General features: G+C 44.6%; 14 non-coding genes and 29 pseudogenes across 14 annotated transcripts; all 43 read left to right on the forward strand.

Annotated features, from left to right (window-relative positions):
• Positions 1-129: 129 nt before the first annotated feature.
• Positions 130-248, forward strand: LOC136760615 (5S ribosomal RNA). The gene has a single exon (XR_010820235.1). It is a non-coding gene; the product is annotated as a 5S ribosomal RNA (ribosomal RNA).
• Positions 249-458: 210 nt separating this feature from the next.
• LOC136760861 (uncharacterized) lies at positions 459-577 on the forward strand (annotated as a pseudogene).
• Positions 578-792: 215 nt separating this feature from the next.
• LOC136762188 (uncharacterized) lies at positions 793-911 on the forward strand (annotated as a pseudogene).
• A 221-nt stretch (positions 912-1,132) lies between these two features.
• On the forward strand, positions 1,133-1,251 carry LOC136760770 (uncharacterized; annotated as a pseudogene).
• A 219-nt stretch (positions 1,252-1,470) lies between these two features.
• Positions 1,471-1,588, forward strand: LOC136762379 (5S ribosomal RNA). The gene has a single exon (XR_010820580.1). It is a non-coding gene; the product is annotated as a 5S ribosomal RNA (ribosomal RNA).
• Positions 1,589-1,798: 210 nt separating this feature from the next.
• Positions 1,799-1,917, forward strand: LOC136761248 (uncharacterized; annotated as a pseudogene).
• A 209-nt stretch (positions 1,918-2,126) lies between these two features.
• On the forward strand, positions 2,127-2,245 carry LOC136760618 (5S ribosomal RNA). Its single transcript, XR_010820238.1, has one exon. It is a non-coding gene; the product is annotated as a 5S ribosomal RNA (ribosomal RNA).
• A 209-nt stretch (positions 2,246-2,454) lies between these two features.
• Positions 2,455-2,573, forward strand: LOC136761570 (uncharacterized; annotated as a pseudogene).
• A 229-nt stretch (positions 2,574-2,802) lies between these two features.
• On the forward strand, positions 2,803-2,921 carry LOC136762415 (5S ribosomal RNA). Its single transcript, XR_010820614.1, has one exon. It is a non-coding gene; the product is annotated as a 5S ribosomal RNA (ribosomal RNA).
• Positions 2,922-3,130: 209 nt separating this feature from the next.
• On the forward strand, positions 3,131-3,249 carry LOC136760619 (5S ribosomal RNA). The gene has a single exon (XR_010820239.1). It is a non-coding gene; the product is annotated as a 5S ribosomal RNA (ribosomal RNA).
• Positions 3,250-3,458: 209 nt separating this feature from the next.
• On the forward strand, positions 3,459-3,577 carry LOC136761566 (uncharacterized; annotated as a pseudogene).
• A 214-nt stretch (positions 3,578-3,791) lies between these two features.
• Positions 3,792-3,910, forward strand: LOC136762416 (5S ribosomal RNA). Its single transcript, XR_010820615.1, has one exon. It is a non-coding gene; the product is annotated as a 5S ribosomal RNA (ribosomal RNA).
• A 209-nt stretch (positions 3,911-4,119) lies between these two features.
• LOC136762366 (5S ribosomal RNA) lies at positions 4,120-4,238 on the forward strand. The gene has a single exon (XR_010820567.1). It is a non-coding gene; the product is annotated as a 5S ribosomal RNA (ribosomal RNA).
• A 214-nt stretch (positions 4,239-4,452) lies between these two features.
• Positions 4,453-4,571, forward strand: LOC136762558 (5S ribosomal RNA). The gene has a single exon (XR_010820754.1). It is a non-coding gene; the product is annotated as a 5S ribosomal RNA (ribosomal RNA).
• A 222-nt stretch (positions 4,572-4,793) lies between these two features.
• Positions 4,794-4,912, forward strand: LOC136762043 (uncharacterized; annotated as a pseudogene).
• A 214-nt stretch (positions 4,913-5,126) lies between these two features.
• On the forward strand, positions 5,127-5,245 carry LOC136762240 (uncharacterized; annotated as a pseudogene).
• Positions 5,246-5,465: 220 nt separating this feature from the next.
• Positions 5,466-5,583, forward strand: LOC136762381 (5S ribosomal RNA). Its single transcript, XR_010820581.1, has one exon. It is a non-coding gene; the product is annotated as a 5S ribosomal RNA (ribosomal RNA).
• A 216-nt stretch (positions 5,584-5,799) lies between these two features.
• LOC136762176 (uncharacterized) lies at positions 5,800-5,918 on the forward strand (annotated as a pseudogene).
• A 220-nt stretch (positions 5,919-6,138) lies between these two features.
• Positions 6,139-6,257, forward strand: LOC136762387 (5S ribosomal RNA). Its single transcript, XR_010820587.1, has one exon. It is a non-coding gene; the product is annotated as a 5S ribosomal RNA (ribosomal RNA).
• Positions 6,258-6,477: 220 nt separating this feature from the next.
• LOC136761641 (uncharacterized) lies at positions 6,478-6,596 on the forward strand (annotated as a pseudogene).
• Positions 6,597-6,821: 225 nt separating this feature from the next.
• On the forward strand, positions 6,822-6,940 carry LOC136761868 (uncharacterized; annotated as a pseudogene).
• Positions 6,941-7,160: 220 nt separating this feature from the next.
• On the forward strand, positions 7,161-7,279 carry LOC136761642 (uncharacterized; annotated as a pseudogene).
• A 224-nt stretch (positions 7,280-7,503) lies between these two features.
• LOC136761618 (uncharacterized) lies at positions 7,504-7,622 on the forward strand (annotated as a pseudogene).
• Positions 7,623-7,837: 215 nt separating this feature from the next.
• LOC136761407 (uncharacterized) lies at positions 7,838-7,956 on the forward strand (annotated as a pseudogene).
• Positions 7,957-8,175: 219 nt separating this feature from the next.
• On the forward strand, positions 8,176-8,294 carry LOC136762427 (5S ribosomal RNA). The gene has a single exon (XR_010820626.1). It is a non-coding gene; the product is annotated as a 5S ribosomal RNA (ribosomal RNA).
• A 210-nt stretch (positions 8,295-8,504) lies between these two features.
• LOC136761471 (uncharacterized) lies at positions 8,505-8,623 on the forward strand (annotated as a pseudogene).
• A 215-nt stretch (positions 8,624-8,838) lies between these two features.
• LOC136762073 (uncharacterized) lies at positions 8,839-8,957 on the forward strand (annotated as a pseudogene).
• A 210-nt stretch (positions 8,958-9,167) lies between these two features.
• On the forward strand, positions 9,168-9,286 carry LOC136762554 (5S ribosomal RNA). Its single transcript, XR_010820750.1, has one exon. It is a non-coding gene; the product is annotated as a 5S ribosomal RNA (ribosomal RNA).
• Positions 9,287-9,500: 214 nt separating this feature from the next.
• Positions 9,501-9,619, forward strand: LOC136762065 (uncharacterized; annotated as a pseudogene).
• Positions 9,620-9,833: 214 nt separating this feature from the next.
• Positions 9,834-9,952, forward strand: LOC136762067 (uncharacterized; annotated as a pseudogene).
• Positions 9,953-10,177: 225 nt separating this feature from the next.
• LOC136761654 (uncharacterized) lies at positions 10,178-10,296 on the forward strand (annotated as a pseudogene).
• A 215-nt stretch (positions 10,297-10,511) lies between these two features.
• On the forward strand, positions 10,512-10,630 carry LOC136761288 (uncharacterized; annotated as a pseudogene).
• Positions 10,631-10,841: 211 nt separating this feature from the next.
• On the forward strand, positions 10,842-10,960 carry LOC136762428 (5S ribosomal RNA). Its single transcript, XR_010820627.1, has one exon. It is a non-coding gene; the product is annotated as a 5S ribosomal RNA (ribosomal RNA).
• Positions 10,961-11,170: 210 nt separating this feature from the next.
• Positions 11,171-11,289, forward strand: LOC136761033 (uncharacterized; annotated as a pseudogene).
• A 215-nt stretch (positions 11,290-11,504) lies between these two features.
• On the forward strand, positions 11,505-11,623 carry LOC136762074 (uncharacterized; annotated as a pseudogene).
• Positions 11,624-11,833: 210 nt separating this feature from the next.
• LOC136760889 (uncharacterized) lies at positions 11,834-11,952 on the forward strand (annotated as a pseudogene).
• A 215-nt stretch (positions 11,953-12,167) lies between these two features.
• On the forward strand, positions 12,168-12,286 carry LOC136760893 (uncharacterized; annotated as a pseudogene).
• A 214-nt stretch (positions 12,287-12,500) lies between these two features.
• On the forward strand, positions 12,501-12,619 carry LOC136762136 (uncharacterized; annotated as a pseudogene).
• Positions 12,620-12,847: 228 nt separating this feature from the next.
• LOC136762114 (uncharacterized) lies at positions 12,848-12,966 on the forward strand (annotated as a pseudogene).
• Positions 12,967-13,179: 213 nt separating this feature from the next.
• Positions 13,180-13,298, forward strand: LOC136762129 (uncharacterized; annotated as a pseudogene).
• Positions 13,299-13,514: 216 nt separating this feature from the next.
• LOC136762122 (uncharacterized) lies at positions 13,515-13,633 on the forward strand (annotated as a pseudogene).
• A 221-nt stretch (positions 13,634-13,854) lies between these two features.
• On the forward strand, positions 13,855-13,973 carry LOC136761043 (uncharacterized; annotated as a pseudogene).
• A 6,501-nt stretch (positions 13,974-20,474) lies between these two features.
• LOC136762317 (U5 spliceosomal RNA) lies at positions 20,475-20,589 on the forward strand. The gene has a single exon (XR_010820521.1). It is a non-coding gene; the product is annotated as a U5 spliceosomal RNA (small nuclear RNA).
• The last annotated feature ends 427 nt before the right edge of the window (positions 20,590-21,016 follow it).

Raw genomic sequence — 21,016 nt, forward strand, 5'->3', positions numbered from 1 at the left:
TACTGTCAACACCCTTTGCTGCACTGATATTTTTCCATCCATTTTTTTTTTTTTTTTTTTTTTTTTTTTGCTGGAAGTTCCGTCAATACCCGCCAACCTTTAAGAGACATCATGCAGCCAGGCCTCTCGGCTTGTGGCCACACCGTCCTGAATGCGCCCGATCTCGTCAGATCTCGGAAACTAAACGGGGCAGGGCCTGGTCAGTACTTGGATGGGAGACCTCCAGGAAATACCTGGTGCTGCAAGCTTTTTACGTCTCCTGGGAAATTTCATCGTAGCTCTTAATACTCTCTATCTGTCTGGAGGTGTTATAATTGAGAAATTGTACACGTACCCGGCTACTTTCATCAGCCTTTGCTGCACTGGTATATTTCCCTCTATTTTTCTTTTTTTTTTTTGCTGGCAGTTCCGTCAATACCCGCCAGCCTTTAAGAGACATCATGCAGCCAGACATCTCGGCTTGCGGCCACACCGTCCTGAACGCGCCCGATCTCGTCAGATCTCGGAAGCTAAACGGGGCAGGACCTGGTCAGTACTTGAATGTGAGACCTCCTGGAAATACCTGGTGCTGCAAGCTTTTACGTCTCCTGGGTAACTTTATCGTAGCTCTTAATACTCTCTATCTGTCTGGAGGAGATATAATTGAAGTATTGTACACGTACCCGGCTACCTTCAACACGCTATGCTGCACTGATATTTTTCCCTCCATTTTTCTTTTTTCTTTTGTTTTTTGCTGGAAGTTCCATCAATACCCTCCAGCCTTTAAGAGACATCATGCAGCCAGGCCTCTTGGCTTGAGGCCACACCGTCCTGAAGACGCAAGATCTCGTCAGATCTCGGAAGAAAAACTGGGCAGGGCCTGGTCAGTAATTGGATGGGTGACCTCCTGGAAATACCAGGTGCTGAAGGCTTTTTACATCTCCTGGGTAACTTCAGCGTAGCTCTTAATACTCTCATTCAGTCTGGAGGAGATATAATTGAAGAATTGTACATGTACACGGCTACTTTCAACACCCTGTCCTACACTGATATTTTTCCCTCCATTTTTCTATTTATTTATTTTTTATTTTTTGCTGGAAGTTCCGTCAATACCCGCCAGCCTTTAAGAGACATCATGCAGCCCGGCCTCTTGGCTTGCGGCCACACCGTCCTGAACACGCCCGATCTCGTTAGATCTCGGAAGCTAAACGGGGCAGGGCCTCATCAGTACTTGGATGGGAGACCTCCTGGAAATACCTGGTGCTGCAAGCTTTTTACGTCTCCTGGGAAACTTCATCGTAGCTCTTAATACTCTCTATCTGTCTGGAGGAGATATAATTGAAGAATTGTACACGTACCCGGCTACTTTCAACAGCCTTTGCTGCACTGATATTTTTCCGTCCATTTTTCTTTTTTTTTTTTTTTTTTTTTGCTGGAAGTTCCATCAATACCCGCCAGCCTTTAAGAGACATCATGCTGCCAGGCCTCTTGGCTTGCGGCCACACCGTCCTGAACGCGCCCGATCTCATCAGATCTCGGAAGCTAACGGGGCAGGGCCTGGTCAGTACTTGGATGGGTGACCTCCTGGAAATACCAGGTGCTGCAAGCTTTTTACGTCTCCTGGGTAACTTCATCATAGCTCTTAATACTCTCTTTCAGTCTCCAGGAGATATAATTGAAGAATTGTACACGTACCCGGCTACTTTCAACACCCTTTGCTGCACTGGTAAATTTCCCTCTATTTTTCTTTTTTTTTTTTGCTGGCAGTTCCGTCAATACCCGCCAGCCTTTAAGAGACATCATGCAGCCAGACATTTCGGCTTGCGGCCACACCGTCCTGAACGCGCCCGATCTTGTCAGATCTCGGAAGCTAAACGGGGCAGGACCTGGTCAGTACTTGAATGTGAGACCTCCTGGAAATACCAGGTGCTGCAAGCTTTTACGTCTCCTGGGTAACTTTATCGTAGCTCTTAATTCTCTCTTTCTGTCTGGAGGAGATATAATTGAAGAATTGTACACGTACCCAGCTACTGTCAACACCCTTTGCTGCACTGATATTTTTCCATCCATTTTTCTTTTTTTTTTTCGCTGGCAGTTCCGTCAATACCCGCCAGCCTTTAAGAGACATCATGCAGCCAGGCATCTTGGCTTGCGGCCACACCATCCTGAACGCGCCCGATCTCGTCAGATCTCGGAAGCTAAACGGGGCAGGGCCTGGTCAGTACTTGGATGGGAGAACTCCTAGAAATACCAGGTGCTGCAAGCTTTTTACGTCTCCTGGTAACTTCATCGTAGCTCTTAATACTCTCTTTCTGTCTCCAGGAGATATAATTGAAGAATTGTACACGTACCCGGCTACTTTCAACACCCTTTGCTGCACTGGTATATTTCCCTCTATTTTTCTTTTTTTTTTTGGCTGGCAGTTCCGTCAATACCCGCCAGCCTTTAAGAGACATCATGCAGCCAGGCATCTCGGCTTGCGGCCACACCATCCTGAACGCGCCCGATCTCGTCAGATCTCGGAAGCTAAACGGGGCAGGACCTGGTCAGTACATGAATGTGAGACCTCCTGGAAATACCTAGTGCTGCAAGCTTTTACGTCTCCTGGGTAACTTTATCGTAGCTCTTAATACTCTCTCTCTGTCTGGAGGAGATATAATTGAAGTATTGTACACGTATCCAGCTACTGTCAACACCCTTTGCTGCACTGATATTTTTCCATCCATTTTTCTTTTTTTTTTTTTTTTTTTTTTTTTTTTTTTTGCTGGAAGTTCCGTCAATACCCGCCAACCTTTAAGAGACATCATGCAGCCAGGCCTCTCGGCTTGCGGCCACACCGTCCTGAACGCGCCCGATCTCGTAAGATCTCGGAAGCTAAACGGGGCAGGACCTGGTCAGTACTTGGATGGGAGACCTCCTGGAAATACCTGGTGCTGCAAGCTTTTACGTCTCCTGGGTAACTTTATCGTAGCTCTTAATTCTCTCTTTCTGTCTGGAGGAGATATAATTGAAGAATTGTACACGTACCCAGCTACTGTCAACACCCTTTGCTGCACTGATATTTTTCCATCCATTTTTCTTTTTTTTTTTCGCTGGCAGTTCCGTCAATACCCGCCAGCCTTTAAGAGACATCATGCAGCCAGGCATCTTGGCTTGCGGCCACACCATCCTGAACGCGCCCGATCTCGTCAGATCTCGGAAGCTAAACGGGGCAGGGCCTGGTCAGTACTTGGATGGGAGAACTCCTAGAAATACCAGGTGCTGCAAGCTTTTTACGTCTCCTGGTAACTTCATCGTAGCTCTTAATACTCTCTTTCTGTCTCCAGGAGATATAATTGAAGAATTGTACACGTACCCGGCTACTTTCAACACCCTTTGCTGCACTGGTATATTTCCCTCTATTTTTCTTTTTTTTTTTGGCTGGCAGTTCCGTCAATACCCGCCAGCCTTTAAGAGACATCATGCAGCCAGGCATCTCGGCTTGCGGCCACACCATCTTGAACGCGCCCGATCTCGTCAGATCTCGGAAGCTAAACGGGGCAGGACCTGGTCAGTACATGGATGTGAGACCTCCTGGAAATACCTAGTGCTGCAAGCTTTTACGTCTCCTGGGTAACTTTATCGTAGCTCTTAATACTCTCTCTCTGTCTGGAGGAGATATAATTGAAGTATTGTACACGTATCCAGCTACTGTCAACACCCTTTGCTGCACTGATATTTTTCCATCCATTTTTCTTTTTTTTTTTTTTTTTGCTGGAAGTTCCGTCAATACCCGCCAACCTTTAAGAGACATCATGCAGCCAGGCCTCTCGGCTTGCGGCCACACCGTCCTGAACGCGCCCGATCTCGTAAGATCTCGGAAGCTAAACGGGGCAGGACCTGGTCAGTACTTGGATGGGAGACCTCCTGGAAATACCTGGTGCTGCAAGCTTTTACGTCTCCTGGGTAACTTTATCGTAGCTCTTAATTCTCTCTTTCTGTCTGGAGGAGATATAATTGAAGAATTGTACACGTACCCAGCTACTGTCAACACCCTTTGCTGCACTGATATTTTTCCATCCATTTTTCTTTTTTTTTTTCGCTGGCAGTTCCGTCAATACCCGCCAGCCTTTAAGAGACATCATGCAGCCAGCCATCTTGGCTTGCGGCCACACCATCCTGAACGCGCCCGATCTCGTAAGATCTCGGAAGCTAAACGGGGCAGGACCTGGTCAGTACTTGGATGGGAGACCTCCTGGAAATACCTGGTGCTGCAAGCTTTTACGTCTCCTGGTAACTTCATCGTAGCTCTTAATTCTCTCTTTCTGTCTGGAGGAGATATAATTGAAGAATTGTACACGTACCCAGCTACTGTCAACACCCTTTGCTGCACTGATATTTTTCCATCCATTTTTCTTTTTTTTTTTTTTTTTTGCTGGAAGTTCCGTCAATACCCGCCAACCTTTAAGAGACATCATGCAGCCAGGCCTCTTGGCTTGCGGCCACACCGTCCTGAATGCGCCCGATCTCGTCAGATCTCGGAAGCTAAACGGGGCAGGGCCTGGTCAGTACTTGGATGGGAGACCTCCTAGAAATACCAGGTGCTGCAAGCCTTTTACGTCTCCTGGGTAACTTCATCGTAGCTCTTAATACTCTCTTTCTGTCTCCAGGAGATATAATTGAAGAATTGTACACGTACCCGGCTACTTTCAACACCCTTTCCTGCACTGATATTTTTCCCTCCATTTTTCTTTTTTTTTTTTTTTTTTTTTTTTGCTGGAAATTCCGTCAATACCCGCCAGCCTTTAAGAGACATCATGCAGCCAGGCCTTTCGGCTTGTGGCCACACCGTCCTGAACGCGCCCGATCTCGTCAGATCTCGGAAGCTAAACGGGGCAGGACCTGGTCATTTCTTGAATGTGAGACCTCCTGGAAATACCTAGTGCTGCAAGCTTTTACGTCTCCTGGGTAACTTTATCGTAGCTCTTAATACTCTCTATCTTTCTGGAGGAGATATAATTGAAGAATTGTACACGTACCCGGCTACCTTCAACACGCTTTGCTGCACTGATATTTATCCCTCCATTTTTCTTTTTTCTTTTGTTTTTTGCAGGAATTCCATCAATACCCTCCAGCCTTTAAGAGACATCATGCAGCCAGGCCTCTTGGCTTGAGGCCACACCGTCCTGAAGACGCAAGATCTCGTCAGATCTCGGAAGAAAAACTGGGCAGGTCCTGGTCAGTAATTGGATGGGTGACCTCCTGGAAATACCAGGTGCTGAAAGCTTTTTACATCTCCTGGGTAACTTCAGCGTAGCTCTTAATACTCTCATTCAGTCTGGAGGAGATATAATTGAAGTATTGTACACGTACCCGGCTACTTTCAACAGCCTTTGCTGCACTGATATTTTTCCCTCCATTTTCCATTTTTTTTTTTTTTTTTTTTTGCTGGAAGTTCCGTCAATACCCGCCAGCCTTTAAGAGACATCATGCAGCCAGGCCTCTTGGCTTGCGGCCACACCGTCCTGAACGCGCCCGATCTCATCAGATCTCGGAAGCTAACGGGGCAGGGCCTGGTCAGTACTTGGATGGGTGACCTCCTGGAAATACCAGGTGCTGCAAGCTTTTTACGTCTCCTGGGTAACTTCATCATAGGTCTTAATACTCTCTTTCAGTATGTAGGAGATATTATTGAAGAATTGTACACGTACCCGGCTACTTTCAAAACCCTTTGCTACACTGATATTTTTCCCTCCATTTTTCTTTTTTCTTTTTTTATTTGCTGGAAGTTCCGTCAATACCCGCCAGCCTTAAAGAGACATCATGCAGCCGGGCCTCTCGGCTTTCGGCCACACCGTCCTGAATGCGCATGATATCGTCAGATCTCGGAAGCTAAACGGGGCAGGACCTGGTCAGTACTTGAATGTGAGACCACCTGGAAATACCAGGTGCTGCAAGCTTTTACGTCTCCTGGGTAACTTTATCGTAGCTCTTAATACTCTCTTTCAGTCTGCAGGAGATATAATTGAAGAATTGTACACGTACCCGGCTACTTTCAACACCCTTTCCTGCACTGATATTTTTCCCTCCATTTTTCTATTTTTTTTTTTTTTTTTTTTTGCTGGAAGTTCCGTCAATACCCGCCAACCTTTAAGAGACATCATGCAGCCAGCCCTTTCGGCTTGTGGCCACACCGCCCTGAATGCGCCCGATCTCGTCAGATCTCGGAAGCTAAACGGGGCAGGGCCTGGTCAGTACTTGGATGGGAGACCTCCTAGAAATACCAGGTGCTGCAAGCTTTTTACGTCTCCTGGGTAACTTCATCGTAGCTCTTAATACTCTCTTTCTGTCTCCAGGAGATATAATTGAAGAATTGTACACGTACCCGACTACTTTCAACACCCTTTGCTGCACTGATATTTTTCCCTCAATTTTTCTATTTTGTTTTTATTTTTTATTTGCTGGAAGTTCCGTCAATACCCTCAAGCCTTTAAGAGACATCATGCAGTCAGGCCTCTTGCTTGCGACCACACCGTCCTAAACGCCCCCAATCTCGTCAGATCTCGGAAGCTAAACGGGGCAGGGCCTGGTCAGTACTTGGATTGTTGACATCCTGGAAATACCAGGTGCTGCAAGCTTTTTACGTCTCCTGGGTAACTTCATCGTAGCTCTTAATACTCTCTTTCAGTCTGGAGGAGATATAATTGAAGAATTGTACACGTACCCGGCTACTTTCAACACCCTTTGCTGCACTGATATTTTTGCCTCCGTTTTTCTTTTTTTTTTTTTTTTTTTTTTTTTTTGCTAGAAGTTCCGTCAATACCCGCCAGCCTTTAAGAGACATCATGCAGCCAGGCCTCTCGGCTTGCGGCCACACCGTCCTAAACGCCCCCAATCTCGTCAGCTCTCGGAAACTAAACGGGGCAGGACCTGGTCAGTACTTGGATGGGAGACCTCCTGGAAGTACCAGGTGCTGCAAGCTGTTTACGTCACCTGGGGAACTTCGTCGTTGCTTTTAATACTCTCTTTCTGTCTGGAGGAGATTTAATTGAAGAATTGTACACGTACCCGGCTACTTTCAACACCCTTTGCTGCACTGATATTTTTCCCTCAATTTTTCTATTTTGTTTTTATTTTTTTTTTGCTGGAAGTTCCGTCAATACCCTCAAGCCTTTAAGAGACATCATGCAGTCAGGCCTCTTGCTTGCGACCACACCGTCCTAAACGCCCCCAATCTCGTCAGATCTCGGAAGCTAAACGGGGCAGGGCCTGGTCAGTACTTGGATTGTTGACATCCTGGAAATACCAGGTGCTGCAAGCTTTTTACGTCTCCTGGGAAACTTCATCGTAGCTCTTAATACTCTCTTTCAGTCTGGAGGAGATATAATTGAAGAATTGTACACGTACCCGGCTACTTTCAACACCCTTTGCTGCACTGATATTTTTGCCTCCGTTTTTCTTTTTTTTTTTTTGTTTTTTTTTTTTGCTAGAAGTTCCGTCAATACCCGCCAGCCTTTAAGAGACATCATGCAGCCAGGCCTCTCGGCTTGCGGCCACACCGTCCTAAACGCCCCCAATCTCGTCAGATCTCGGAAACTAAACGGGGCAGGACCTGGTCAGTACTTGGATGGGAGACCTCCTGGAAGTACCAGGTGCTGCAAGCTGTTTACGTCACCTGGGGAACTTCGTCGTTGCTTTTAATACTCTCTTTCTGTCTGGAGGAGATTTAATTGAAGAATTGTACACGTTCCCGGCTACTTTCAACACCCTTTACTGCACAGATATTTTTCCCTCCATTTTTCTTTTTTCATTTTTTTTTGCTGGAAGTTCTGTCAATACCCTCCAGCCATTAAGAGACATCATGCAGCCAGGCCTCTTGGCTTGCGGCCACACCGTCCTGAACGTGCCCGATCTCGTCAGACCATGGAAACTAAACGGGCCAGGGCCTGGTTAGTACTTGGATGGGTGACCTCCTGGAAATACCAGGTGATGCAAGCTTTTTACGTCTCCTGGGTAACTTTATCGTAGCTCTTAATACTCTCTTTCAGTCTGGAGGAGATATAATTGAAGAATTGTACACGTACCCGGCTACTTTCAACACCCTTTCCTGCACTGATATTTTTCCCTCCATTTTTCTTTTTTTTTTTTTTTTTTTTTGCTGGAAATTCCGTCAATACCCGCCAGCCTTTAAGAGACATTATGCAGCCAGGCCTCTTGGCTTGCGGCCACACCGTCCTTAACGCGCCCGATCTCGTCAGATCTCGGAAGCTAAACGGGGCAGGGCCTGGTCAGTACTTGGATGGGAGACCTCCTAGAAATACCAGGTGCTGCAAGCTCTTTACGTCTCCTGGGTAACTTCATCGTAGCTCTTAATACTCTCTTTCAGTCTGCAGGAGATATAATTGAAGAATTGTACATGTACCCGGCTACTTTCAACACCCTTTGCTGCACTGGTATTTTTCCCTCCATTTTTAATTTTTTTGTTTGCTGGCAGTTCCGTCAATACCCGCCAGCCTTTAAGAGACATCATGCAGCCAGACATCTCGGCTTGCGTCCACACCATCCTGAACACGCCCGATCTCGTCAGATCTCGGAAGCTAAACGGGGCAGGACCTGGTCAGTACTTGAATGTGAGACCTCCTGGAAGTACCTGGTGCTGCAAGCTTTTTCGTCTCCTGGGTAACTTTATCTTAGCTCTTAATACTCTCTATCTGTCTGGAGGAGATATAATTGAAGTATTGTACACGTACCCAGCTACTGTCAACACCCGTTGCTGCACTGATATTTTTCCCTCCATTTTTCTATTTTTTTTTTTTTTTTGCTGGAAGTTCCGTCAATACCCGCCAGCCTTTAAGATACATCATGCAGCCAGGCCTCTTGGTTTGCGGCCACACCGTCTTGAACGCGCCCGATCTCAACAGATCTTGGAAGCTAAACGGGGCAGGACCTGGTCAGTACTTGAATGTGAGACCTCCTGGAAAAACTAGGTGCTGCCAGCTTTTTACGTCTCCTGGGGAACTTCATCGTAGCTCTTAATACTCTCTTTCTGTCTGGAGGAGATATAATTGAAGAATTGTACACGTACCCGGCTACTTTCAACACCCTTTGCTGCACTGGTATTTTTCCCTCCATTTTTAATTTTTTTGTTTGCTGGCAGTTCCGTCAATACCCGCCAGCCTTTAAGAGACATTATGCAGCCAGGCCTCTTGGCTTGTGGCCACACCGTCCTTAACGCGCCCGATCTCGTCAGATCTCGGAAGCTAAACGGGGCAGGGCCTGGTCAGTACTTGGATGGGAGACCTCCTAGAAATACCAGGTGCTGCAAGCTCTTTACGTCTCCTGGGAACTTCATCGTAGCTCTTAATACTCTCTTTCAGTCTGCAGGAGATATAATTGAAGAATTGTACACGTACCCGGCTACTTTCAACACCCTTTCCTACACTGATATTTTTCCCTCCATTTTTCTTTTTTTTTTTTTTTTTGCTGGAAATTCCGTCAATACCCGCCAGCCTTTAAGAGACATCATGCAGCCAGGCCTTTCGGCTTGTGGCCACACCGTCCTGAACGCGCCCGATCTCGTCAGATCTCGGAAGCTAAACGGGGCAGGACCTGGTCATTTCTTGAATGTGAGACCTCCTGGAAATACCTTGTGCTGCAAGCTTTTACGTCTCCTGGGTAACTTTATCGTAGCTCTTAATACTCTCTATCTGTCTGGAGGAGATATAATTGAAGAATTGTACACGTACCCGGCTACCTTCAACACGCTTTGCTGCACTGATATTTATCCCTCCATTTTTCTTTTTTCTTTTGTTTTTTGCAGGAATTCCATCAATACCCTCCAGCCTTTAAGAGACATCATGCAGCCAGGCCTCTTGGCTTGAGGCCACACCGTCCTGAAGACGCAAGATCTCGTCAGATCTCGGAAGAAAAACTGGGCAGGTCCTGGTCAGTAATTGGATGGGTGACCTCCTGGAAATACCAGGTGCTGCAAGCTTTTTACGTCTCCTGGGAAACTTCATCGTAGCTCTTAATACTCTCTTTCAGTCTGGAGGAGATATAATTGAAGAATTGTACACGTACCCGGCTACTTTCAACACCCTTTGCTGCACTGATATTTTTGCCTCCATTTTTCTTTTTTTTTTTTTTTTTTTTTTTTTTTGCTAGAAGTTCCGTCAATACCCGCCAGCCTTTAAGAGACATCATGCAGCCAGGCCTCTCGGCTTGCGGCCACACCTTCCTAAACGCCCCCAATCTCGTCAGATCTCGGAAACTAAACGGGGCAGGACCTGGTCAGTACTTGGATGGGAGACCTCCTGGAAGTACCAGGTGCTGCAAGCTGTTTACGTCACCTGGGGAACTTCGTCGTTGCTTTTAATACTCTCTTTCTGTCTGGAGGAGATTTAATTGAAGAATTGTACACGTACCCGGCTACTTTCAACACCCTTTACTGCACAGATATTTTTCCCTCCATTTTTCTTTTTTCATTTTTTTTTGCTGGAAGTTCTGTCAATACCCTCCAGCCATTTAGAGACATCATGCAGCCAGGCCTCTTGGCTTGCGGCCACACCGTCCTGAACGCGCCCGATCTCGTCAGACCTTGGAAACTAAACGGGCCAGGGCCTGGTTAGTACTTGAATGGGTGACCTCCTGGAAATACCAGGTGATGCAAGCTTTTTACGTCTCCTGGGTAACTTTATCGTATCTCTTAATACTCTCTTTCTGTCTGGAGGAGATATAATTGAAGAATTGTACACGTACCCGGCTACTTTCAACACCCTTTGCTGCACTGGTATTTTTCCCTCCATTTTTAATTTTTTTGTTTGCTGGCAGTTCCGTCAATACCCGCCAGCCTTTAAGAGACATTATGCAGCCAGGCCTTTTTGGCTTGCGGCCACACCGTCCTTAACGCGCCCGATCTCGTCAGATCTCGGAAGCTAAACGGGGCAGGGCCTGGTCAGTACTTGGATGGGAGACCTCCTAGAAATACCAGGTGCTGCAAGCTCTTTACGTCTCCTGGGTAACTTCATCGTAGCTCTTAATACTCTCTTTCAGTCTGCAGGAGATATAATTGAAGAATTGTACATGTACCCGGCTACTTTCAACACCCTTTGCTGCACTGGTATTTTTCCCTCCATTTTTAATTTTTTTGTTTGCTGGCAGTTCCGTCAATACCCGCCAGCCTTTAAGAGACATCATGCAGCCAGACATCTCGGCTTGCGGCCACACCATCCTGAACACGCCCGATCTCGTCAGATCTCGGAAGCTAAACGGGGCAGGACCTGGTCAGTACTTGAATGTGAGACCTCCTGGAAGTACCTGGTGCTGCAAGCTTTTACGTCTCCTGGGTAACTTTATCTTAGCTCTTAATACTCTCTATCTGTCTGGAGGAGATATAATTGAAGTATTGTACACGTACCCAGCTACTGTCAACACCCGTTGCTGCACTGATATTTTTCCCTCCATTTTTCTATTTTTTTTTTTTTTTTGCTGGAAGTTCCGTCAATACCCGCCAGCCTTTAAGATACATCATGCAGCCAGGCCTCTTGGTTTGCGGCCACACCGTCTTGAACGCGCCCGATCTCAACAGATCTTGGAAGCTAAACGGGGCAGGACCTGGTCAGTACTTGAATGTGAGACCTCCTGGAAAAACTAGGTGCTGCCAGCTTTTTACGTCTCCTGGGGAACTTCATCGTAGCTCTTAATACTCTCTTTCTGTCTGGAGGAGATATAATTGAAGAATTGTACACGTACCCGGCTACTTTCAACACCCTTTGCTGCACTGGTATTTTTCCCTCCATTGTTAATTTTTTTGTTTGCTGGCAGTTCCGTCAATACCCGCCAGCCTTTAAGAGACATTATGCAGCCAGGCCTCTTGGCTTGCGGCCACACCGTCCTTAACGCGCCCGATCTCGTCAGATCTCGGAAGCTAAACGGGGCAGGGCCTGGTCAGTACTTGGATGGGAGACCTCCTAGAAATACCAGTTGCTGCAAGCTCTTTACGTCTCCTGGGTAACTTCATCGTAGCTCTTAATACTCTCTTTCAGTCTGCAGGAGATATAATTGAAGAATTGTACACGTACCCGGCTACTTTCAACACCCTTTCCTACACTGATATTTTTCCCTCCATTTTTCTTTTTTTTTTTTTTTTTGCTGGAAATTCCGTCAATACCCGCCAGCCTTTAAGAGACATCATGCAGCCAGACATCTCGGCTTGCGGCCACACCATCCTGAACACGCCCGATCTCGTCAGATCTCGGAAGCTAAACGGGGCAGGACCTGGTCAGTACTTGAATGTGAGACCTCCTGGAAATACCTGGTGCTGCAAGCTTTAACGTCTCCTGGGTAACTTTATCTTAGCTCTTAATACTCTCATTCAGTCTGGAGGAGATATAATTGAAGAATTGTACACGTACCCGGCTACTTTCAACATCCTTTGCTGCACTGATATTTTTCCCTCCATTTTTCTTTTTTCTTTTTTATTTTGCTGGAAGTTCCGTCAATACCCTCCAGCCTTTAAGAGACATCATGCAGCCAGGCCTCTTGCTTGCGACCACACCGTCCTGAGCGCGACCGATCTCATCAGATCCCGGAAGCTAAACGGGGCAGGACCTGGTCAGTACTTGAATGTGAGACCTCCTGGAAATACCTAGTGCTGCAAGCTTTTACGTCTCCTGGATAACTTTATCGTAGCTCTTAATACTCTCTATCTGTCTGGAGGAGATATAATTGAAGTATTGTACACGTACCCAGCTACTGTCAACACCCTTTGCTGCACTGATATTTTTCCATCCATTTTTCTTTTTTTTTTTTTTTTTTTTTTTTTTTTTTTGCTGGAAGTTCCGTCAATACCCGCCAACCTTTAAGAGACATCATGCAGCCAGGCCTCTTGGCTTGCGGCCACACCGTCCTAAACGCCCCCAATCTCGTCAGATCTCGGAAGCTAAACGGGGCAGGGCCTGGTCATTACTTGAATGTGGGACCTCCTGGAAATACCTGGTTCTGCAAGCTTTTTACGTCTCCTGGGTAACTTTATCGTAGCTCTTAATACTCTCTTTCTGTCTGGAGGAGATATAATTGAAGAATTGTACACGTACCTGGCTACTTTCAACATCCTTTGCTGCACTGATATTTTTCCCTCCGTTTTTCTTTTTTTTTTTTTTTGCTGGAAGTTCCGTCAATACCCGCCAACCATTAAGAGACATTATGCAGCCAGGCCTCTCGGCTTGTGTCCACACCGTCCTGAACGCGCTCGATCTTGTTAGATCGCGTAAGCTGAACGGGGCAGGTCCTGGTCAGTACTTGGATGGGTGACCTCCTGGAAATACCAGGTGCTGCAAGCTTTATACGTCTCCTGGGTAACTTCATCGTAGCTCGTAATACTCTCTTTCAGTCTGGAGGAGATATAATTGAAGAATTGTACACGTACCCGGCTACTTTCAACACCCTTTGCTGCACTGATATTTTTCCCTCCATTTTTCTTTTTTCTTTTTTTTTTTGCCGGAAGTTCCGTCAATACCCGCCAGCCTTTAAGAGACATCATGCAGCCAGGCTTTTTGGCTTGCGGCCACACCGTCCTGAACGCGCCCGATCTTGTCAGATCTAGGAAGCAAAACGCGGCAGGACCTGGTCAGTATTTGGATTGGTGACCTCCTGGAAAAACTAGGTACTGCAAGCTTTTTACGTCTCCTGGGTAACTTCATCGTAGCTCTTAATACTCTCTTTCTGTCAGGAGAAGATACAATTGAAGAAATGTACACGTACCCGGCAACTTTCAACACCCTTTGCTGCACTGATATTTTTCCCTCCATTTTTTTATTTTTTTATTTTTTATTTTTTGCTGGAAATTCCGTCAATACCCGCCAGCCTTTAAGAGACATCATGCAGCCAGGCATCTCGGCTTGCGGCCACACCATCCTGAACGTGCCCGATCTCGTCAGACCTTGGAAACTAAACGGGCCAGGGCCTGGTTAGTACTTGGATGGGTGACCTCCAGGAAATACCAGGTGATGCAAGCTTTTTACGTCTCCTGGGTAACTTCATCGTAGCTCTTAATACTCTTTATCTGTCTGGAGGAGATATAATTGAAGTATTGTACACTTTGTCTTAGGGACAGTCTGGCTAGCAGTGACTGAGTGGTTGACAGACGACAATCAACGGAATGTACGTGCTCTGTGATGTCATAGCAGTCAGCTGAGAGAGGCTCGTGATGTCATCGCTGAGCTGTCTGTCTGTCTGTCTGTCTCTCTCTCTCTCTTTCTCTCTCTCTCTCTCTCTCTCTCTCTCTCTTCCTCTCAATTCAATTCATTTGTATTGTCAAAGCAATTGGACATACATACATACATATATATATATATATATATATATACATACATACATACATCCATACATGCTAGAAAGTCATTACTATGTTATCTTAAAGGCTAACTTAGCAGAACATATATCATTATAGAACAGAGTTCATAGGTCAACACATGGTTTTAGGGAACAGGCACGTAGGTCATACCGTTTGACAATGTCTCCAAGGTTCTCATCGTAAATAACAAACAGAAATCAAACTATCTTCTGGGCTGACCTTCTAGCTTGACCGTATCTTTCTTAAGTATACAAGAGAGAAAAACAGGTGTAAGAAAATAATTTCTAATTTTCCTTCTACACATATATACATACATACATACATATGTAGCGTTATGTTGGGTGTATTTGGATAAGAGCATTTGGGCTCTGAGCTGAAGCACTGATCTAAAGAAGACCTCTCCCCCCCCAAAGTTATCAGATTTCCTTAGCTCATCAGCTTGGAACTGGTTTGCATCAAAGTGACAGTTTTGGGGAGGATGGCACCGAGAAGAGGCCAAATAGTTTGGAATTCTGCTATGAGATGTCTGGAGAAAGGGGCCTGTAGGTGATAAAAACTCTTTGAAGTGGATGAGAGCCGAAATCCCGACATAGAGCTACGAACCCAGGCCAACCGTCATTTCCAAAAGATGGCATGGATTGACATCAGTCATAAATAAAGCCTCCCTCCAATAGGACACTGGGGGCTGAAACTGAAATCCAATCTCAAGAACTCAGGGACCAATCACCTACTGATCTGACAGACTATAAGGAACAGCGGACAGTCTTTCTCTCTCTCTCTCTCTCACCTGAACCAGAAACTCGCTGCCACAGCTCAACCTGTAGCTCTGTTGCCAGAACCGGAATCAGAAACCAACCAAGTCTTTGCCGGCAACAGAAGAGTTAAACTGGGAGAAGGAGATTGAGCCGTACGAAGAATTCTTTTAAAGGACTTTATTAAATAAATAACTTCACAGACCCACCTGATCAGTGGAGTTTTACAGCTGGACAATTGACTAAGTCGACTGAATACGAAAGTGTCAGTCACTTAAATAGCTATTTGAGTCTTAAGAAACTTGACCCTTGGAACAAACAGGGCCCTGCTTTCCTCAAAGACTTCGTCTTCAAGTAACTACGGTGGAACCCTGCTTACAAAGAAGATTTTGTGCACAACCTTGGAGCCTTCAAACCAATGGAAAATCTGTTTGGAAAAGACTCTACATTCGCGAAACCCCAACTTCCAGGTGCATCGACTGAGTGGAAGTTCTTGGACAAAGCCGAACCGGACTGCCTTTGTTCCAAACCACACGGACCTCGTGCCGTGTGCTGTTATCTGAGCCCGAAGCCAGACAGGCCTCTCTGCGACGAAGTTCACATAAGTTTAACAGTTTGGAGTTTGTGATTCATGACATTTGAGAAATCAATTAGAAATGTTAATCTGTGATTCATAACTCTAGAATGTGTAATATCATTTAGTTTTCTTAAATATAAATGTGAGTTGCATTAAACTGTTTTGTTGATAGTTTTAGAAATAAAATCTGTCAACGCCGAGAAATATCTTCTCATTCCTGTTTAACTGTTTAGTCTGAAATTGACACAAGTTAATAGACATTAGATTATTGGTGGCCCTGCCTATCCTTAATCATTGAATAATAATCAGTTAAGGGAAATTGTGGTAACAAATAGGATCTTTCTCGGCACCTAAACGTAAATGAGACTGATATATATATAACGAGAAGTTACCTGACATAAATACTAACCTGCGTAGTTATTTAATGTCTGACTAATAATACTAACGAGAGACTCACCTTCGTCTTACTAACCGGTATTGTAGTCAATGTGTTTATAACCTTTTTTGTTTAACGATTTGTTAAACGGAATGTACGTGCTCTGTGATGTCATAGCAGTAAGCTGAGAGAGGCTCGTCATGTCATCGCTGAGCTGGCTGGCTGGCTGGCTCTCTGTGTGTGTGTGTGTGTGTGTCTCTGTCTGTCTGTCTGTCTGTCTCTCTCTCTCTCTCTTACTCTCTCTCTCTCCCTCTCAATTCAATTCATTTGTATTGTCAAAGCAATTGGACATGCATACATACATACATACATATATATGGAAAATAAACAATATGTGTACATCTCTTTCTGCATTAGTGGTGCCCTCACAGATGTGCAAGTTACATGACAGACAGACAGACAGACACACACACACTTTCACACACAGACAGACAGACACAGACACACACAGACACACACACACATACTTTGACAGACAGACAGACAGACACACGCATATTATGGGTCTTTGTTGGGTAGTGAAATGGGTAGCATCAGTCGCAGTGTGGGTAATGTCAGGGAGCCAATCATAGTCCCCGTTATTTGCATATCGCAAAGCATTCTGGGAAAAGCAACTAAACACGTTTAGTCATGTATTTGTCCATAGTTTACACATGAGATGAAAGAGACAGTATGACGTATTGAGCACCTGGGATTCCTCATGTGTATGTGAGGGGCAGAGGAACCGGATCCCAAGTGTGCGTCCCAGGTGCTATAGGTTTCAAAGCATGCAGGGGAATAGGCACCCCACCCTGACACCTATAGAAGACTGGATAGGGAGATATAAATAGCAATGGGGAGACTCTTGTACTTGGTGTGGCTCTATCCATATAGTGGGGCCAGCAGCCACTTAGCAGGTGTAGCAATAGAAGCTCAGCCTGGGGAGACTGGATTTAGCATTTCCTCTCCATTTTGATAACTATCCATAATCATTTCTGCAAAATACTTCTATGATACCTATGTATGTTTTTTACTTGTACTATATTATACTATCAAGTATCAGTGTACACATACAATGTGACCTGTTACATTAATACAGAGGCCACGGAAGGCCAGATCACTAATAGCCACTGTCCCCTGATATTACACTTTTTTACAATCACTTTGGCACTCATTTCAGAACCTTGATGTCATTTTTCAAAACTCTAGACACTAAACTCACACCCGATGATCAAAATGCACATTTTTCAAAACTCTAACACTTTTTTACAATTGCTTGGATACAATACACATCAACCTCAGATCATTTGTTCATTGAACTAAAATGACACAACTTAACATCAAAGTATTACCATTTCAAAATGCAATTCACACATTACATCTGAGATCACTGTCTATTCATTTCATTACAAAGATCTAACTATCAATTGATACAGCTGCTCAAAATGATAAGTGACTGTTGCATTACTCTTAATGCATAATTTTATGGAAACTGACAAACAATATTCCATGTTTCGATCATGAAAGTTTCAGGATAATGAGATCCATTGACATCAATAAACGAGGAGCATGAACCAGTTGGACTACATTATCTATGGATGTAATATTTCATCATCATTCATCATCATGTAGCACTTTTCCACACCATGTTTGCAGTGTGGAAGGAAAGTTAGAATTTTTTTCTCTAATACCTGTTTTTCTCTCTTGTATACTTAAGAAAGATAAGGTCAAGCTAGAAGGTCAGGCCAGAAGGTAGTTTGATTTCTGTTTGTTATTTACGATGAGAATCTTGGAGACAATGTCAAACAGTATGATTGAAGTGCCTGCTCCCTAATCCATGTGTTGATCTATGAACTCTGTCCTAAAATGATATAAATTCTGCTTAGCTAACTTTTAAGATAACATAGTAATGACTTTCTGATTATAACCAGCTCTTTGATTTTTGTGTATAAAAGCTCTGACTGTTAAAATGAAGGCAGAGCGACTTTGGGATCTACTTGAGTCACTGTTCCTCTCCACGCTGCGTGTATTAAAGGCATTGCAACTAACGCTCCAACCTGGTTGAAGATGATTGTTCTTCCACATCAGATTTGACATTACTGTATGTATGCAGGCCCTTGTAATTGCTTTTCCAATACTGCCAACTGGTTATTGATGATTGATTTCACATTGTGGTACGAGTATCGAGTGAAATGAGTGCTATCCACCCCAGCAACACAGTGATAACATGGAGCCGGCAGGTCATCCAGGTCACAATAGAGGTCAAGCAGTGGGAGGAGGAAGACGTGGTGGTCAAAGGAATGGAAGGGGACATGCACCCCTTCTGAGAGGTGGTCGTGGGCCTCGTCATAGAGGAGGGCTTAGGCCTCACCAGAGAGGCAGCCATGGGCCTCATTTGAGAGGTGTTGGGGGAACGTGGTAGAGGACAAGGCCACGGACCAGACAGCGGCAGCAACAGCAAATAGTGTCCAGTGAAATCCGAGAAATAGTTGTAGAGCATGTTGTAAATCATGGCATGACCATGACTGAGGCAGCAACAATGATTCAATCAAACCTCAGAATCAACTCAGGATCAACTGTGGCCTCAATCATCAGAAATTTCCGTACTGAGAAGCGGCAAGTCTTCAGCATGCACTAAACATTAGGCTACTCTCAATTGTCAAATGACTGTATACTGCATACCAATGTGTAGCACAGAGTATAGTGTGCCTTTTGAAAGAAATGCAGACAGAGTGAAGCAGCTGATGACTGAGTATGTTCAGGTATGTTCAGTTTCAAGATGCCTCTTGTGAAAAATGGTTGTGAGAACCTGAACCTGAACACAGGGCTGATGGAAATTCAGAAGTACAGTAATCAATCCTTTGTTTTACACTAAGCCAGGTGAGGAACACTGCAGTTGACATTTTACTGTAGTTTTGTTCTTTTTTGTAGCTAATTATTGTTGCATGGCTTCAAAGAAACCTATGGTGTGATTTGATTGTATTGCATCAATACATTTCAGATTTTGTTCAATGATTCCACTGTGTCTGTAGTATTCTCTCTACTAGTCCTTTTACAGTGATGTATTTATGTGTAGTACCATAATGAAACATGTATCACATATTTTGTACTACAATATTTAATGATTGTACGAACAACTACACAGTGAAACTATCGGTATCTTCTGTGTGGGTGATCTAAATAAATGTTACTATGGTATTTCATGATAAATGAATTATTTGAACCAACAAGTCTGCAAGTGCAAGGTTTCTTTAAAGATATGAATGCACAATGCAATGTTTTGAACATTGGACAGCCTGTGTTACAAGTGATGACCGTTTTGAGTTTTGTGTCTAGAGTTTTGAAAAATGACATCAAGGTTCTGAAATTAGTGACAAAGTGATTGTAAAAAACTGTATATTCATCCTATTTAATGTGCTCTTTTAAAATGTACTTTTCTTTTTTATGTTGCCATTTCTGTTCTACCAATGTTTCAGTTGTTAGCCAAAGATTGACAGAGTACATCTCATACACACAGGCCAGACAGCAAGGATTTCTTTTTGAAATTCAATTACAAATGCTGCATGAACTCATCAATACGATTAGAGCTCCTGAAAGCAATATAACTAACTCACTCTACAGCATCTCATTAGCAGTGAAAAGAAACCAAGAAAGTTGGGACAGTCGACTGTTTACCACTATGTAACATCACCTTTTCTTTTAATAACACTTATTAAGCACTTGGGCACTGAAGACACCACTTGGTTAAGTTTAGCAAGTGGGATTTCCCCCCATTCATCCATTATGCATTTCCTCAGCTGCGCAACTGCACAGGGCCTTCGTTGTCTTAATTTGCACTTCATAGTGCGCCACACATTCTCAATTTGGAGACAGGTCAGGACTGCAGGCAGGCCATGCTAGCACCCGCACTCTCTGCCTACGCAACCATGCGCTTGTAATCTGGGCAGAATGTGGTTTGGCGTTATCCTGCTGAAAAATGCAGGTACGTCCCTGGAAAAGACGATGTCTGGATGGCAGCATATGTTGCTCCAAAATGTGTACATCTCTTTCTGCAAAAATGGTGCCCTCACAGATGTGCGAGTTACATGACAGACAGACACTCATACACACTGTCACACCCACACACACACACACACTTTCACAGACAGACACACGCACACACACTCACTTTCACACAGAGACAGACACACAAACACAGAGACAGACACACACACACTCACTTTCACACAGAGACACACAAACACATACACTTTCACACAGACACACACACACATACATACATACATACATACATATATAAGGAAAAGAAACAATACATTTAAAAATCACAAAAAGATGTAATAAAGTACAGAAAATCTAAATGTAATAAAATGTGATCTTTAATACACACAAATATGTATGGCTGGTCGGATGCGTCTTGGACTCGGGTTCCTCTTCATTACGTATAATGCTTTTGCCTTTTGCTATAGCTTTCCGTGGAGGGGATCGTGGGTGAGTTTGTACCATTCTTGGGAGGCTCTGCCTTGTTGGGGCGGAGCTGTGATCCAGGTGAACAGCAGATCGGACATAGGTGGGCATGTGGGCGGAGGAGGAAGGCCGGTCAAGCAAATAAGCTTGCTAAGGTACGCAGCAGCAGCAAGCAGCCCCACCATCCAGTCAGCCAGCCAGTCTGGCTGGCAGTGACTGAGTGGTTGACAGACGGCAAGCAACGGAATGTACGTGCTCTGTGATGTCATAGGAGTCACCTGAGAGAGATGTTTGTGATGTCATCGCTGAGCTGGCTGGCTCTGTGTGTCTTGCTGGCTGTGTGTGTGTGTGTGAGAGAGAGAGAGACTTTTTGACTTTTATCAGACTTCATTGCCTGTTTGCAACACGCAATAATTCATACAAAAGAAAATAAATAAATAAATAAAAAATAGTGTTCCCCTTTGTTTGTCTCCCCCCAACAAGCATTAACTCCG

This window comes from Amia ocellicauda, chromosome 10, assembly GCF_036373705.1.
Source record: "Amia ocellicauda isolate fAmiCal2 chromosome 10, fAmiCal2.hap1, whole genome shotgun sequence".
Taxonomy (NCBI): domain Eukaryota; kingdom Metazoa; phylum Chordata; class Actinopteri; order Amiiformes; family Amiidae; genus Amia; species Amia ocellicauda.